The sequence below is a fragment of the Pyxicephalus adspersus genome, chromosome 8, assembly GCF_032062135.1.
Source record: "Pyxicephalus adspersus chromosome 8, UCB_Pads_2.0, whole genome shotgun sequence".
Classification (NCBI taxonomy): domain Eukaryota; kingdom Metazoa; phylum Chordata; class Amphibia; order Anura; family Pyxicephalidae; genus Pyxicephalus; species Pyxicephalus adspersus.
The window spans coordinates 69,332,047-69,347,561 of NC_092865.1; the positions used below are offsets into that span (position 1 = coordinate 69,332,047).

Genomic DNA, 15,515 nt, shown 5'->3' on the forward strand with positions numbered 1-15,515 from the left:
ATAACATATAAATATTATCTCCATTAACATAACTTAACATATATCAGGACATATAACATTAGTATACTCTTTATATATACTTTACAGTCTTTATTAATATAAAACTTTTCTAACCAATCAAACTGTAACACAACCCCATTTTTTCACTGTGCTCAATTGCACTTATAACCAACAACCAACTCCAATTTACTCCACCAGGCCGCAGGAAGAGCTGTTCAATACAAACCCACTGCAATGGAGTTGCCTACTGGTTCTCTAATAAGGAGTTCTGCAACATAAAGGTACACTGTTTGTAATCACAATTAAGTGAATTTGTGTATTCTCGTGGTTACTCCTTAGCATAGATATGAAAAGATAACAAGTTGATAAACTCACAGTATTTTACACAAAACTGTTCTCCAATTTTTTTTTTACTTTGAAGAACAAGTTAAACACAGCTATATGATTTTTCAATTGCATAACAATCATATTATGAATTGCATAACATAATTTCTTTGATTTTTTTCTTTTATTATCTTTTAAGTTTTTTTTAGCAGTACATGTAAGAGGACAAGATATGGCTATGCATATATGGGTGAACTGATACATGGTTTGGTTCAAGAATATGGTTTAATAGAGAGAATTCTACAACAAATCCCATGATCTAAGATAAAATGCAGTGACTGCTTTCATGAGAAACCGTCATTCAGTGCAGTTATATGTTGCTGGTGTGCAGTTGCTCACAAAGTTTAACACAAGGTAATCTCTGTCAACTGAATCTTATATATCACTTTGCCTATTTGCAGTCATTCTTCTGTGTAATGTCATGCCCCCGTATGTAATTACCATTTCCTGATGCTGGTCACATCATACCCACACCCTCACCTCTGTGCCTCCCATCACTTTGTTCAGGAAACATCAAACCTACACCCACTCACATTAACACGAGACATACAGTGTATGCTGCTACACACTGATACATTACACACATTCCCACCATCAGTGCCTTGACCTAGGATAGTAGGAATGCAGCAGTATAGCACAGCTATTGTTCAGTACATATAATAAATAAATATAGATGCCTTTAACAAACCATTTATAGTTGCAGTCATATTTGGACACTAAGCTGCTTTGTGAATACCCATAAAATTAAAAGAACTTCAGCTCAACTCACATGTATTGTAAATAGGCTTCCGACCTCTTAACACCCCCAGAATCCCCTTTCTCTTTAGTATCTCCTTTATATTTATTCATACAGTGTAAATAAGAGTAAGGCAAAATTAACGAGGAAGCTATCAGTTTGTATATTTTGAGTCTTGGTGCCAATACCTTATGGCCCTTTTTGGCACTAGCCTACATGTGCCTTTGTGATAAATACAGCCTTGCCTGTAGACCATTCAGTATACGAATTGCTCTATAGCTTTATTGAAACCATTTGTTCAGCATGACAACTAGGTAGCACTTTAAAAGAGTCATCTACATTCAAACTGCAAACTGGTTCTCCTCTTTGTCAACACTGTAGGTTACAATAATGACATCAGGTGAATGGAAGAAACCAGTGAGAGCTTCAGAGGGCCACAGAGACTTTCCCAATGGTCTTCAGGGAACCAGTTGTTTGCATCAGATCTGCCTCGATCAGTTCTGATGGCAATAAAGGTAGGTACAGTATGTATTTTTCCTTTACAGGTATGCGCTTGGGTAAAAAAATGTACTATGTTTAGCCCCATTATGTAAGTTGAATTATAGTCAAAGGGTAAGAGGTTAGGTTTAAGGGCTAGGGTACATTTAAGGGCAGAGATAAGGTTATGTTTTGGATGTAGGACAAATGTTATTATTACACAGTATTCATATAGCACTATCATATTATGCAGGGCTGTACAAAGTCCATAGTGGTGTCACTAACGGTCCTTCAAAGGAGCTCACAATCTAATGTCCCTACCAAAGTTCTATGTCTTTAATGTAGTCGAAAGTCAATTTTTAGGGGGATGCCAATTAACCTCAAAGAATGTTTTTGGGATGTGGGAGGAAACGCACGCAGACAGAACCTGCAAATTCCATGCAGATAATGTCCTGTCTGGGAATCAAACCTTGGATTCAGCGCTGCAAGGGCTGAAGTCCAAACCCCTGAGCCGACATACTGCCCATGTTAAGAGATAATTGTGTAATAGGGTTTTGATATTTAACTATATTACAATAGTTTTAACAATAGACTGGGCAACCCACCCTGTTATTGATAGATATTCCCCCAAGTAAGGCTCAGTGGGATTTGCCTTGTATCCCATAGTCATATTTATTCTGTTTACAGTAGGATGAATGTGTTAATGTGCACCATTGTACATTGGATAGTATCAGAGAAGGATTTAGTGTAAATCAAATTATTTGCTGATAATACTCATGTTCTCCATAGCTAGGGACATGTCGGTGTACAGTACCCCTGCAGTGTGAATAGCAGCCCCTATGCTCTTTGACACTGCAGAGTTGTTTTAAGAAGTGCCCCCACCCAAAATTTGAAGCTTCCGCCCAAAGCACCTGTGCCCAATGCTAAAAAGTCTGGTTCCCAGGAGGGAGGTCTAGCAAAGAATGGGGCATAAAGCCTCTTACTACCCCCCTCCCCCATGGAGGACACTTAGGTGGGCAAAAAAATCCTAACCCCCCTTTCATTTTGATTATACACTTCAGGTCGGTGGCACTTTTTCATACATGCTAAAGAAGAAAAAGGTGTATTTAAAAAAAAAAGGTTTAGAAAAAAAATTACCATGTTCTATAAAAAGAAAAGAGGTTGTATAATGTATATATGGCCTCACATACAGCTCTTACATAATATTCTTCATATGTTATTTTAAACAATTTACCCATATCTTTTTCTCACAAGGAATTTAATCCTTTTAATAGCTTACAATGGTATGAAATTGGCAGTTTAACTACAGTGCCAGACACCCTATAATGACACTTCAATGCTAGCCCACCACTTTATCTAGAAAGACACTTGAGAATTTAATTCACTAAATTAGAGGACAATTACCATACTCCTTGATGGTAATAACTGGACTGCTTATGAGAAGTGACAATTTCATTGCATGTAATTTCACAGTCACACTGAGTTTGTCTATACTGCTTCAATTCTACAAAAAGCATTAACCTCTTATTCATCAGGATAACCTGAACCTACATGAGCAGACAGAAGTCATTTTTATGTGCTGCTTAAATCACCATCCATAGGATTTTCTTTGGCAGCATTAAAAACATAATACATATATGATATTATTATATATTTGTGAGTATTTAACTTGAAGTTGGGTGGTAGTGGTGGGGAGTTGAAGAGTTGAAGTTGAACTCTAAGGGACAGGATTATATATATATATATATATATATAAATAAATATATATATATATCTATATAAATATTCCTGTCTGTTCCTTAGAGTTCAATGAGGTGCAAGAAGGTCAAACTGTGAATTATTGCTACAGCAAGTACCATGGCTAAACCTAAAATCAAAAATGTAATATATTGCAATTCACTAGTGCAGCTATTGTGGTCATACTAGTTTGCTTTTTATGACTTTCTAGGTAATCTTCTCAGTAACATACTTACTGTTCCCAAAGGGCAATACCAAGTCAGCATCCCAGGACAATGTATGTATATATATATATATATATATATATATATATATATATATATATATATAAATATATATAGCAGGAGATGTGATTTTCCTCTGCTCGAGTTCAGTAGCATTTACAGGTCTTGTTCCTTCCTCAGAATGTGAATGGCCAGTAAAAGGAAAAGCAGTGGACTAATGCCTCATTTTAGTCAATCTACTTTCTCCTTATATCAGCATGTTCCTCATAAGCTCTCCAGTACAACTGATTGGCTCTTTATGCTGCTTCTTCCTCTCTCAGTCTGCGATTTATTGACTGGTACTGCAAGAAACTGAATGAACAATAAATTTAGATACTTCTCACTCTGTCTGCATTTATGAACTTTTTTTTTTATAAATAATTGAACTGAATAATAAAAATGAACTTGATGATGTATTTCTTTTCTTAGGTTTAAGCCTAAGTATTACTTTGATACAGCATTACTTAGGGTATACTCTTAACCTCTTCTAAAGAAACCTTCTCACGCTTGCATACACCTTGAAATTTTGTAGTTAACAATGATTAGGTAACACGTAAAGGGTATCGCATTGCATGCCAGATTCAGAGGAATAATTCTAGGACCATTATTTATGGATAACTGTCCGATCGTGAACTGCAGAGATTTTTTAATGTTGCCAATGGACAACTATCACTACTACACACCTCCAAGGATTGACATATGTATAACATCTGTATGTATAATAGGAGAGCGAGATAGCTGTTCCCCTAAATGTAAAGATCTTCCAAAATGATCCCTGCCTGGATACATAGGAGGGTTTTCCCTCTGATGTCTCTCCTCCCAGACAACACCGTTAAGGTTTGGGTCGATTTATCTGTGAAAGAAAATGGCTTCTACAGTGGAGATGGGAGAGGAGTAGCTGTACAGTGTATTGATTCAAGATTTTAATCAGTTAGTCCATGGGTTGTCCATTGAGTAAATAGTCATTGGTTTCACTTTGGCCTGATGTGTTTCCGAGCTGAAAAACTCATTTGAATCTGCGCTGTAAAAATATTTGGATGTATTTTTCTGTACTATTGTATGTCATGTAGTTGGACCTATTTTTTTTTCCTGTGACTACCATTCAATGGTGATGCTCCTAAATCATGGCAGAAAAAAAAAGTTATGAAAAGGTTAGGCCATAAGGAAAAGTGGTTGATAATTAATTTTATACCATGCCTCCCATTATGAGGATTTGAGAAAGTGATCCATTATTGACCTATTTTATGGCAGACAACTTCAGGCAGTTTTCTTGAGACTAACCCAGGTTTAGAGGAAAGTAATAGTACATTGCAATGAGGTCAAACTGTGAATTATTGCTACAGCAAGTACCATGGCTAAACCTAAAATCAAAAATGTAATATATTGCAATTCACTAGAGCAGCTATTGTGGTCATACTAGTTTGTTTTTTATGACTTTCTAGGTAATCTTCTCAGTAACATACTTACTGTTCCCAAATGGCAATAACAAGTCACTGCCCGTTATCTATTGAGGAGCAGTGTCATCATCCTAGGATAACAAGGGAAGTTTTGTGGTTCACAGAGGATATTTGGGAAAGCTTATAATATTGTTAAAATGTTGTTTATGTGCACAGGAAGAAAACGCATATTGGATTTTGGAATTTGGACTGGCAGATGGCAAAATATTGTGTTTTTGTGCTTACATTATAGATACTTTTAGTATACATACATTTTAAGAGGCAGTAGGAAATAGAAATAAATCTATGAAGAGGAAAACGGGGTAAAAATCAATTGATGGGGAGAATAAAGCTGTGTGATAAGACTAGGAGGAAAGATATAAAATGGGTGAGAGTGTAGGGGTGGGGGATACCAACATTTATATAGAGGCGATTAAGAAAAAAATCTATGTTGGAGACAAGAAAAAACAAATTCACATAGCTAGTATCATCTTTCCTGGGTCATATGGGGGTTTAAAAAATGTTTTGGTGACTTAACGTATTTAAATCAGGATACCAAATCTCTAGAGAAGGATCGGTTGGGTAGTTGGCATGGACCAGCGTGGAAGCAAAATATAGGGGCAGGTTTGTATGCCAAACTGGTTTAATTAGTTTAGAGGGAAGGTTGGTAACTCATGGAGTTTTCAAATTCAATACATAACTCTATGTTTTCATTAGCTATGGCTCTCGTTTCTTTCTTTTGGGCCAGAACGTTAACTCCCTGATATTATTTTGTGATTTAAAAAGATAATGGTGATTTACAGTAGAACTGATTATGCAGCATTGAAGAGATAAATTGTCAACGAATCTAGTAGTAAAGTGAACAACAATCTTGTTTGCATGGGCAAGCAACCTTTCAAAAGGTTGGCTCAGAGAGCAGTCCCACTAAATCTCCAGGAGTGTGACTTCATGAAACATGTACGGAATTTGTGAAGAGTATACATGAAGATATTTGGATTTTGTATTGATTGAACCCTCATATGTCTGTGTGCACATTTTCCCCATTTTGGTTCATCAAACTGGTGGTTTAGATCTTGTTTCAATTGTTCTTGAAAATTAGTCAAGCAAAATGTACAGTCAAGGTGGTGGATTGGCTAGATTTAGGCCAGAGCATAGCTTTTTGAATTGTGTAAGTGGTCAGATGAAATTATGTTTCGCCTATTCATATTGTTACCTATGTTATCCTCTAATTGGAGGTAAGACCAACAATGACGTGTGTGAGTAGATAAGGGGCCATGTAATGCATTTCTATCTCTTCCATTAAATGTGACCTAGAAGTTGTACTTATTAGTTGGTACTTATATGGGTTGTTCACAATAGAGGACAATAGATTATGACATAGTACCTCTAACTCCTGTAGAAGCAGATGTGAAATGTGTTGAGTAACAGAGGCTAAATTCAAGGTTGAATATCTAACATGGGATGTTGGTGCTCCTCCTAATATAACAATTTACTTGATTAATGCATCCATAGTTTTTGGGTGAAAAACACCTTTATGGAGTAATCACTTCTATTTCATGGTTGTATAGAAACTTTTGTTTGGGTCAATAGTTGATTTTATTCATCTATTCCTGATTCTATCTTCCCCACTTTTTTTTAATATGATACATTTTCTAGGCATATCCTGGGAGGGTTTGATGAATCGGATTCACCAAGAATGTACTGTCTGTTCTGACATTGAACTAATGATGTTTTGGTCCAATTTACAAAACATGTTAACTAAAATCTGCACCTACAAATTAAAAATTTTGAAAAGTATGACCTTGATGTGCTGTGCTAGATCTGGTGTGGGTGTTCACATTGAAGAGGATTATGAAATATTACCACTGGCTCCTTAAGAAGCAAATGTGAAACACGTCAAGTAACAGAAGCTACATATGTCACAAGGTCTCTGTGTATTTTAAGAGTAATCTCTTGCAGATTTGATTGCTTTCAAAAATATTTGGTGTTTTTATGAATAGAGAGTTTTTGTTGTATCACTAAAGTCACTTACATTGACTCGTGTTTGTTAAAATCCTAGAATTCAGCGGAAAATTCAGAGGAAAAAGAGCCAGCCTAGAAACTAATGTGTGTTTATGAGTACAACCAGTGCATGGAGTACATGAGCTGTAGACCTTAATGACCAAGTAAAGTAACCTAATCTTGCTACACATCAGTCAAATATTAGTGTTAAAAATGTGTCCATTATTTTATACAGTTTGGATATATACAACACCTAACAAATTAAAATAGAACCATGGCATTATTTAGGCTATCTGCCTATTTAGAAAAGGTAGCCAAATAATTTTTTGGATGAATCTCTACAATAGTCTATGTTGTGTCAAATAAAAAAGAAAACTTAGTGCATACTAAATACTTTAGGTATCTATTTTGGTATTATCTTAGCAGGATTATTATTGTTCTGTTACCTCACAGATTCAGCAAATGTGATCTGCAGTTAAAAAGCAGTATTGTCATATGCGTTCTCTGAAAAATCAAGGAATACCACTTTTCTTTGCAATTTACAGTACATAACAAATAAGCAATCTGCACATATTTGGTATCTCTGGTATAGAATACATGCGGCAGACTCAAACTGAAGATATATACATATTTTTGGTTAAAATACTAGAAAGCATACGTTGATTTTGCTACTTATTTTCTCTTAAAAACACAAAAATTTTAGCTGTAACAATATTAAATGACAAAAGTACCGAAAGAAAGCTCTATTCACCCTGGAAAAAAATCAAAACTACAAAATTTGTATGGATAGATGTACAAACTAGTGAAATGTTTTAAGTCAAACCAACACACCACGGAACTGTAAACTTAGATTTGGTTAAGAAGGCGGTGTAGTATGTAGGAATGGAGGTGGTTGAGGTGTTAGTGAAGACATCCTGTTACTATCTGATAAAACCAATACATCCAATGTCCGAGAAAACGATATCACCACCACAAAACTTAAATAAATGAATAAACAAAAGATAAACACAAAACTAATAAGCCTATCAAAGACCTAAGTCAGAAAAAAACACAAAAATGATCAAACATGAAATTATCTTCACTCTGTGCTTATTCCTGTTCATCTATTTAAAACCTTACACTAAACTTGTGTGCATTCTGAATCATGCCTTGTGTCACTATTAATAAAGACTAGCATATGTGTTTTATCACAGCCTGCATTTAAAAGAATATTCCTGGAAAAATCAAAAGATAATTATGCTTTAGGTATTGAAAAGCATTTCTATATGGAATGATTTCTGCTTGCTTTATTGGTTTGTTTTCATCAAAACTATTAAATTATTGTTATCTATTTAAAAGAAATTAACCTCTTAAATATATTTATGAATGTGATAAGCATAATGTGCACAATCTTTTCAAAATCAAAGTTACATTAAACCTCTTAGTAAGTATATACAGCTATAGTAAAGGGTTTTCAAAAAAGCAAACCTTTTACCATATATAATCAGTCTTTCAGCTTAAAAATAATCAGTTGAAAAAATCTAAACTGCCTCCCTGGTTTGTTGTCTCCCTGGTGCCAAGGTTCGGCATGTGGTGGGCATGTGGCATGTGGCATGTTGTGGGCGGTGTGAACAAATTACTGGAAGGGGCTGGTCAGAACCCAGCTGTCTTGGTCCATGTTGGACCCAATGACAAGATAGATGGAAGATGGAGGATCTTTAAAAATCAGTTTAACCCCCCTAGCCGTAATCCCGAGTGTGACTCGGGGTGGAATCCACTTGCAAAAAAAGGTAGCCCCGAGTCACACTTGGGGTAACTTTAGAAGCCCCTCGTACCTGTTCCCCTTGCTCCAGCAGCGATCGGATGATCCTGTGGCCGTGGCTGGGCGGGAAATTTAAAAGCAGATTACCGAGTAATCTGCTTTTAAATGCTGCCTGGGTCCCACCCACGCCGCTGCTAGCATCCGCAGTTAGATGCGATGCACCATGCAGGACTTCTGCATGGTGCATCACATCTAACTGTGGATGCAAGCAGCAATAGTAAATTCTGGGGGTGATGCCATCGGCGATTTTCCGCTGGCATCATCCCTGCAACTTACTATAACTGCTCGCATCACCCGGAGGATGTGAGCAGCAGCCGTTGGTGGATTCAGGGGGGTGAGCAGGGCAGGGACATCCCCATTGCATCACCCGGGAAGATGTGACATCTTCCGGGTGATTCAATGGAGTGATGGATTGTGAGGGCAGAAAATGTAAAAACACATAATAAAAGTACAAGTACATATTTTAGTGCACCAAGCATCATTGCCCAGTGCCCTGATTTACATTTTGCCCACAATTATCCCTGAACTTGACCTGACCTTGATCTGACCTTTTGATGACTTTTAAATCACTTCCTGAATGTATCCTTTGATCATTTTGTCTTTGACCTTGATTGACTGATTGCTGGCGACCACATGGCATCCAAAAGGCATCTTGCTGTTTTGAAGTTGTGTTACTTAAGTAGATACCAAATTTTTCAACCCCTCAAACTGATTGGACCTCTGAAATGGCATAAAAATATAGTACTCAAAATTGTTCATAAATGCTTTAAAAACTTTTACAGCCCATCAATTTAAAGTTATTCATGAATGATGGTATAGAATTATCACTTTTACTTTTGCCAGCGTGGGAGATAAAAAATATGTGTTTAGATGTGTGAGATATTGTTTCTGATTGTACATAGGTATGTGGACTATTTTTTTATTATTATTTTTTTTTTTATAATTTAGCTTTGTTGATGTTGTGAGGGGATGTCAAGGTCCTTATGAGATAACGTACTGGAGGTGACAGATTCTTTTTAAAGACATTTTTGGGCTTTAATAGACCCCTTTTAACTTTTGTTAAGAGCTCTTTCACAACCCCAGTGTAAAACTAAAAATTGCTGCAGTGCACCAGGAGCAGAAGACCTTGGTAATCTGCCGCAGCCGTGTTCAAAAAATAGAGAGAGGTTGAGGTCATGGTTAACCCCTGGGACACATAGTGCAGGGGTGGTCATGTGCAATATTTAAAAAAATAAAGATTTTTACGTGTACATTTATGGTCTTCGACTTAATGATCCTGATTTATTAAAGCTCTCCAAGGCTGGAGAAGATACTTTAATCAGTGAACCTGGGTGATCCAGCAAACATCTGAAGCTGAAAGCACAGGAGCCTGTGCACAAGAAATGGTAACAGATCAGGAATAAAAAAAAAAGTCTTGGTTCTTTGTGATCTATCAATAATAATGCAGGCAGGGCTGACAGCCTGTGCTTTGGAATTCAAAACTCAAAACTACACTGTGTTATCATGTCAAAGAGAACAGTATGGGCATACTTTATAGTCCCGGAACATGAATAGTTAATTTTCTTTACTTGCATCCCATTGATAGGTAAAATATAGAAAATTGTGCATGTACTGCAGAGATGTATTACATTTTTTTTTTTTGCTAAAACTTTTGCTTTATGTGTATTGTCAAGAAGAAAATACAAAAGTAAATCAATATACATTTACATAAAAACAGTTACATTGAAGAAACCATTGCTGCACCTCTTGTTTCACACCCTACATTGATGACCACCAGACATGTACTGCACCTTTCGCTAATCCTAGCATGGGATTTCATGCATTTCCACATCATACCTTACAGCAAACATGAAACAAGCATAAGAATTTTTTTTCAATGGTATATTTACTAGGTTAACAGGATACCCTTCAGTCCACCAATTGAGGTACAAAAGGAGTAGGCACAAGCATAGTCCGGTCACAGGCAGAGGGTCCAGGCTGTGTATGATCGATGGGTCAGGAACAGGCAATGGTCAGCAACAGTAAACGCTACAAAAGAGAAATGGAATCTGAGAGCAGAAAGACTTATAAGAAGCCAACAGCATGGGATTGATCAGGAACTATTCTGCTAATCAGCTGCAGCACAGCTCTAAATCCCCTTCAGCTGTGCAGTCTCAGTGCAGGGATGGCGAGACAAAAACACATCTAAAGGGAAACAAGAATGCTGCAAGCGACATAGCACTAATTTCTAGAACTCCTCTGCTGCTGTTAGCGCCACCACCAGAGGGAAATAGGCTGGGCGCTTTACTACGGTAGAGCACCACTTGGTGTGGTCGGCCAGAAGAGCGTTTCCTAACAATGCATTACCCTCCCTAGCAGTTCATTTCTTTACAGTTTTATATGTCTAAAAGCAATACATTGTTTTTCATGAAAATTTATTTTACAGTATAGAATAATAGTATGAGTATAATAAAGTCTGAAACACAAAATCATGTAAAACAATAAATTGAATAAATTTAATTTTTTTAAATTAAAAAAAAATACACATTATACTCATACTATTATATATACTGTAAAATAAATGTTCTTGAAAACAATGTACTGCTTTTACACATATAAATCCAATGTATTGCATTCAATAGTTATTTTGTATTAAATGCAATACAAATGGATTTTGAATTTCCCGCCCGTCCGGAATGTACACACGCACCGACATCACCGGGAACTCCCTGGTGACTCATCGGATGCAGAAGCAGGAAGAAGGAAGAAGAAAGAAGACGGAGATTGTGGCAATGGATGGCGCGAGACACCGGAGGATCAGGTAAGCGCTGTTATTACTAACCGTCCCATAAGGGTTTACCTACTCCGAATGTGTCTCGGGGTTACCACTTTTAGCAACTTTTTTCTACCTTGAGTCACACTGGGGTTTACCGGTAGGGAGGTACAAAGGTACCACAATGGGACAATTAGGTGGAAATGAATCTTTAAAATTTTTAGAAGAATCAAAGAATGGGGTTCCATCATGAAAATTAAATTAGTAATACTTGTTAGGTTTGATAATTAACCATTATGGTTCATAATGGCTTACCAATTAAAACAATCAAATAACCCATTTATAGGTGATACGTTACCATACCATTATCCTACAGTATGGGGTTGATTTATTAAATGTAACTAACTAAACAACCTTAATTTCTTTACTAAATAAAACATAATATGTCATACATCATAATTCTTAATTCATAGTTACTAGGCATCTGTTTAAAAAAAAAAGCGGTAAATTTGTAATTTTCTGAAACATTCCCTAGTAGAAGATCAAATTCTGTCATTGGAACTTACCTCTTACCCTTACGGAAAAGTAAGCAATTTTCACCAGAGGGAGACCTGACATTACAATCATATTTAGTTAGTTATTTTAGATCTGTTTTTTTTTTTGGAGGGGGTGTTTTTTTAGGGTGGATTAGGTTCTGCCTAGCTAATGCCCAATATGCCCAGCATATTGGGTCAATGCCACTCTCCAATCCCATTTTTATTATGACTAGAGACTGCATGCTGTGGACAATATTTTTTTCCTTAGGAGACTGGCACAATATTTCGGCTAATGTGCTCAGGAAAAAAAACGTGTCTTGTCCTCAACATCTAATTTGCATGTGAAACATGTTTCATATCTATCCTGCTTGGTGAAGGTAATATTTTATTTCTTTTACAGAACAGGTTGGTACAATATCTGAATGTCAGATTGGGCATTTTGCCTGGCTGCTCAGGAAAAAATATTTCTTATCCTCAGCATCTACTTCCTCTAACAAGCTCCATTTAGTGTGAAATTGTGAAAGTGTGAAGCCACCAACCCACCTAAAAGATTAGTGTGTAACACAGCTCTGTAAACAAAATAAAAACAATGAATGTTTTAGTTTAACATAATTGTTATTTAAACCATGTTTAATTCTTAACATATTAGGGGTAATTAAGAAAGTGACTAATTAGTAGACTGTATTCAGGCTAAATGTCAAAAACCAGCAGGCTGCAACCAAGATTTAGATTTTTTTTCAAATGTCAAAGTTATCTCTCTTGATGGTGTCTTACCGGTTCCTTATATCCTGCGGACTGTACGGGGTCTGGGATAGGCAATAGTCTACCCCTATACCCATGTTGCTGGATAGGAGTAGGTTGGTGGTATAGTCCTGGATGTGCAGGGGAATATACTTATGATGGAGAGTCTAAGTGGTGTGAGTAACTGTAGTAAGAATGCTGTCATAGTGGTGGTGGTGGGCCCATAGCTCCTGGGGTACAAGTGAGGAAGATGGGGGAAAAAAGGCCAAGGTTGGCAGGAGAGAAGAGCTGTAGGGGTAGGTGGTGAATGGTGGCCAGGCTGCAGGCTGGTAGAAATATATTTCTTGACAAATTTGCAGGTTCATATCTCGCTGTAGTTCTGCTGGCACCTTCTTTATTTCTGCAGTCATTAACCTCCCTAGCGGTTCATTTCTTTTCGGTTTTATATGTCTAAAAGCGGTACATTGTTTTTCATGAAAATGTATTTTACAGTATAATATAATAATATGAGTATAATAAAGTTTGAAACACACTCGCAGCCCTACCACAAAAAAATTTACCACTCCCAACAACAACCTTACCGAGGGTCCCATATCATAGATGAGACTCTCACCCCCACTGAAACAGTCCAATACAACTCCTTCCCTCGAGGACCTCACCGACACACCTAAAACAGGGTGAGCAGGTGGGAAAAAACTTTCTTCCTTCTCTCCATCACGCTGAAAAAAAGGCCCTCCCTTTCCAGCTCACCTCCCTTTGCACTCCTCTTCTCCCTTCCCCCTGCAGGTCACTCCCGGCATACGAATTCAGCAACTCCCCCCCCCTATGTTAACTCCCTTCCCAGTCATGCAGGCCTTCCACTGATTTTTCACTTCGTTCTTGCTCCAGGCCTCACTGGACTGTGCATGTAATAATTCACTGACTTCTTCAAATACATTAGACCAATTAGGCCTGGAGTGTGCTAGGCAATGGAGCATAGGGGAAGGCCGACATGACTGGGCAGACAAGGAGCAGACTGGATAGGATTAAGAAATTAGTTTAGCAAGTGAGCGAGGTGGGGGGTTTAAGGAGGTGGAGGTGAGGGAGGGGTTAAGGAGTTAAAAAGGTCACAAAAAGGAAGTAGTGGGGTCAGACAGGGTGCAGGAGAAAGTTTCCCACCCTCCTGCCTCTTATTTGGTTGGTTTTGGATTTGGATTGTAGTAAGGGTTGTGGGGATAGTGTGGCTGGGTTGAGCAGTTGAGGTCCTCAAGGGGGGTGTGTTGATTGGTTCAAAATGTTAATGGAATTGGGGAGCCATCTATGGTGTGGAGTCTCTGTGGTTTGGAAATTGTGTTTGGAGGAAAAGGTTGGTGGTCTGGACAAAATGGAATGGATGGATTGTTCCTGAGCTGGGAGCAATTATTATTACTGTGTGCGTGCAGAACAAAAGTGTAATGAGGTGCCTTTGAGGACCAGCAACCAGTAAAGTTTAGGTTGGGGACCATGTAGTTGACGGATAATTTTTATTTATGGTTGATTTATGGTTAAAATATTTTGATAAATTTTGGTAATATTTGTTAGCAATTTTATTGTTGTTATATCTATAAACTTTTGGTGTGTATAGTGGTTGGGATTTGGTTGAAGATGGGTAAGGGTTTGGAGTGAAGGGGTTTTGTGGAGGTGAGGTCTGCAAAACTCAGTTTTGTCCTAGTCATGATTTCTCAAGGTTCTCTAAGATTAAAAATTGTCTGATATTAACCTCCTGGGCGGTTCATTTCTATCCGGATTTATATGTCTAAAAGTAGTACATTGTTTTTCATGAAAATGTGTTTTACAGTTTATTATAATATTATGAGTATAATAAAGTTTGAAACACAAAATCATGTCAAAATAATTAATTTAATAAGTTAAAAGAAATTAATAATAAACATTATTACATTTATTTTTTTTAATTTATTTAAATTATTATTTTGACATGATTTTGTGTTTTAAACTCTATTATACTCATACTAATATATTATACTGTAAAATACATTTTCATGAAAAACAATGTACCGCTTTTAGACATATAAATCCACTGTATTGCATTCAATACAGTTATTTTGTATTGAATGCATTACAAAATATTTTGAAATTTGCGCCGCGCCCCCAACGCAACAGCCGCATGCACCGATGTCACCAGGAATTCCCGGGTGACTCATCAGATGCAGAGGACACTGGCCGGAGGATGCCAGAGGACGGGAATGAGGATGAAGGAGGATGCCGGCGGATCAGGTAACATTGTACTTACCATTGTTTTTTACTATTTTAACTACCCTGAAGGTGACACGGGGTTACCAATTTCAGCATCTTTTTTTACCCCGCTGGGGAGGTTAAGTGGCAAAACTTTGAAACCCTCACTTTTGTCATTGCAGACAACAAGTCAAAGGACCTGATTTATTAAAGCTCCCCAAGGCTGGAGAGGATATGCTTTCATCAGTGAAGTTGGGTGATCAAGCGAACTTGGAATGGATTTCTTCAAAGTATTTGCTATGTACCAGCAAATGTTTTGAATCCTAGATCAGATCCATTCCAGGTTTGCTAAGATAGTTATGTACACAAGTCTGGAATGTTAATTGTCTATACTAGATCTACTACTTTTCATTGTGGGGGCATGCCCACAACACTTTGAT

General features: G+C 37.2%; 1 protein-coding gene across 3 annotated transcripts in view; it reads right to left on the bottom strand.

Annotated features, from left to right (window-relative positions):
- Positions 1 to 15,515, bottom strand: part of LOC140337341 (uncharacterized) — a 151,823-nt gene that overhangs the window by 92,733 nt on the left and 43,575 nt on the right. Inside the window, exon 8 of one of the 3 annotated variants that reach the window (XM_072421062.1) lies at positions 10,725 to 10,863. The exons of the other annotated variants lie outside the window; for them this stretch is intronic. The gene's annotated coding sequence lies outside the window, so the exon portion shown is untranslated. The remainder of the gene's footprint in view (positions 1 to 10,724; positions 10,864 to 15,515) is intronic. 3 annotated transcript variants of the gene reach the window in all.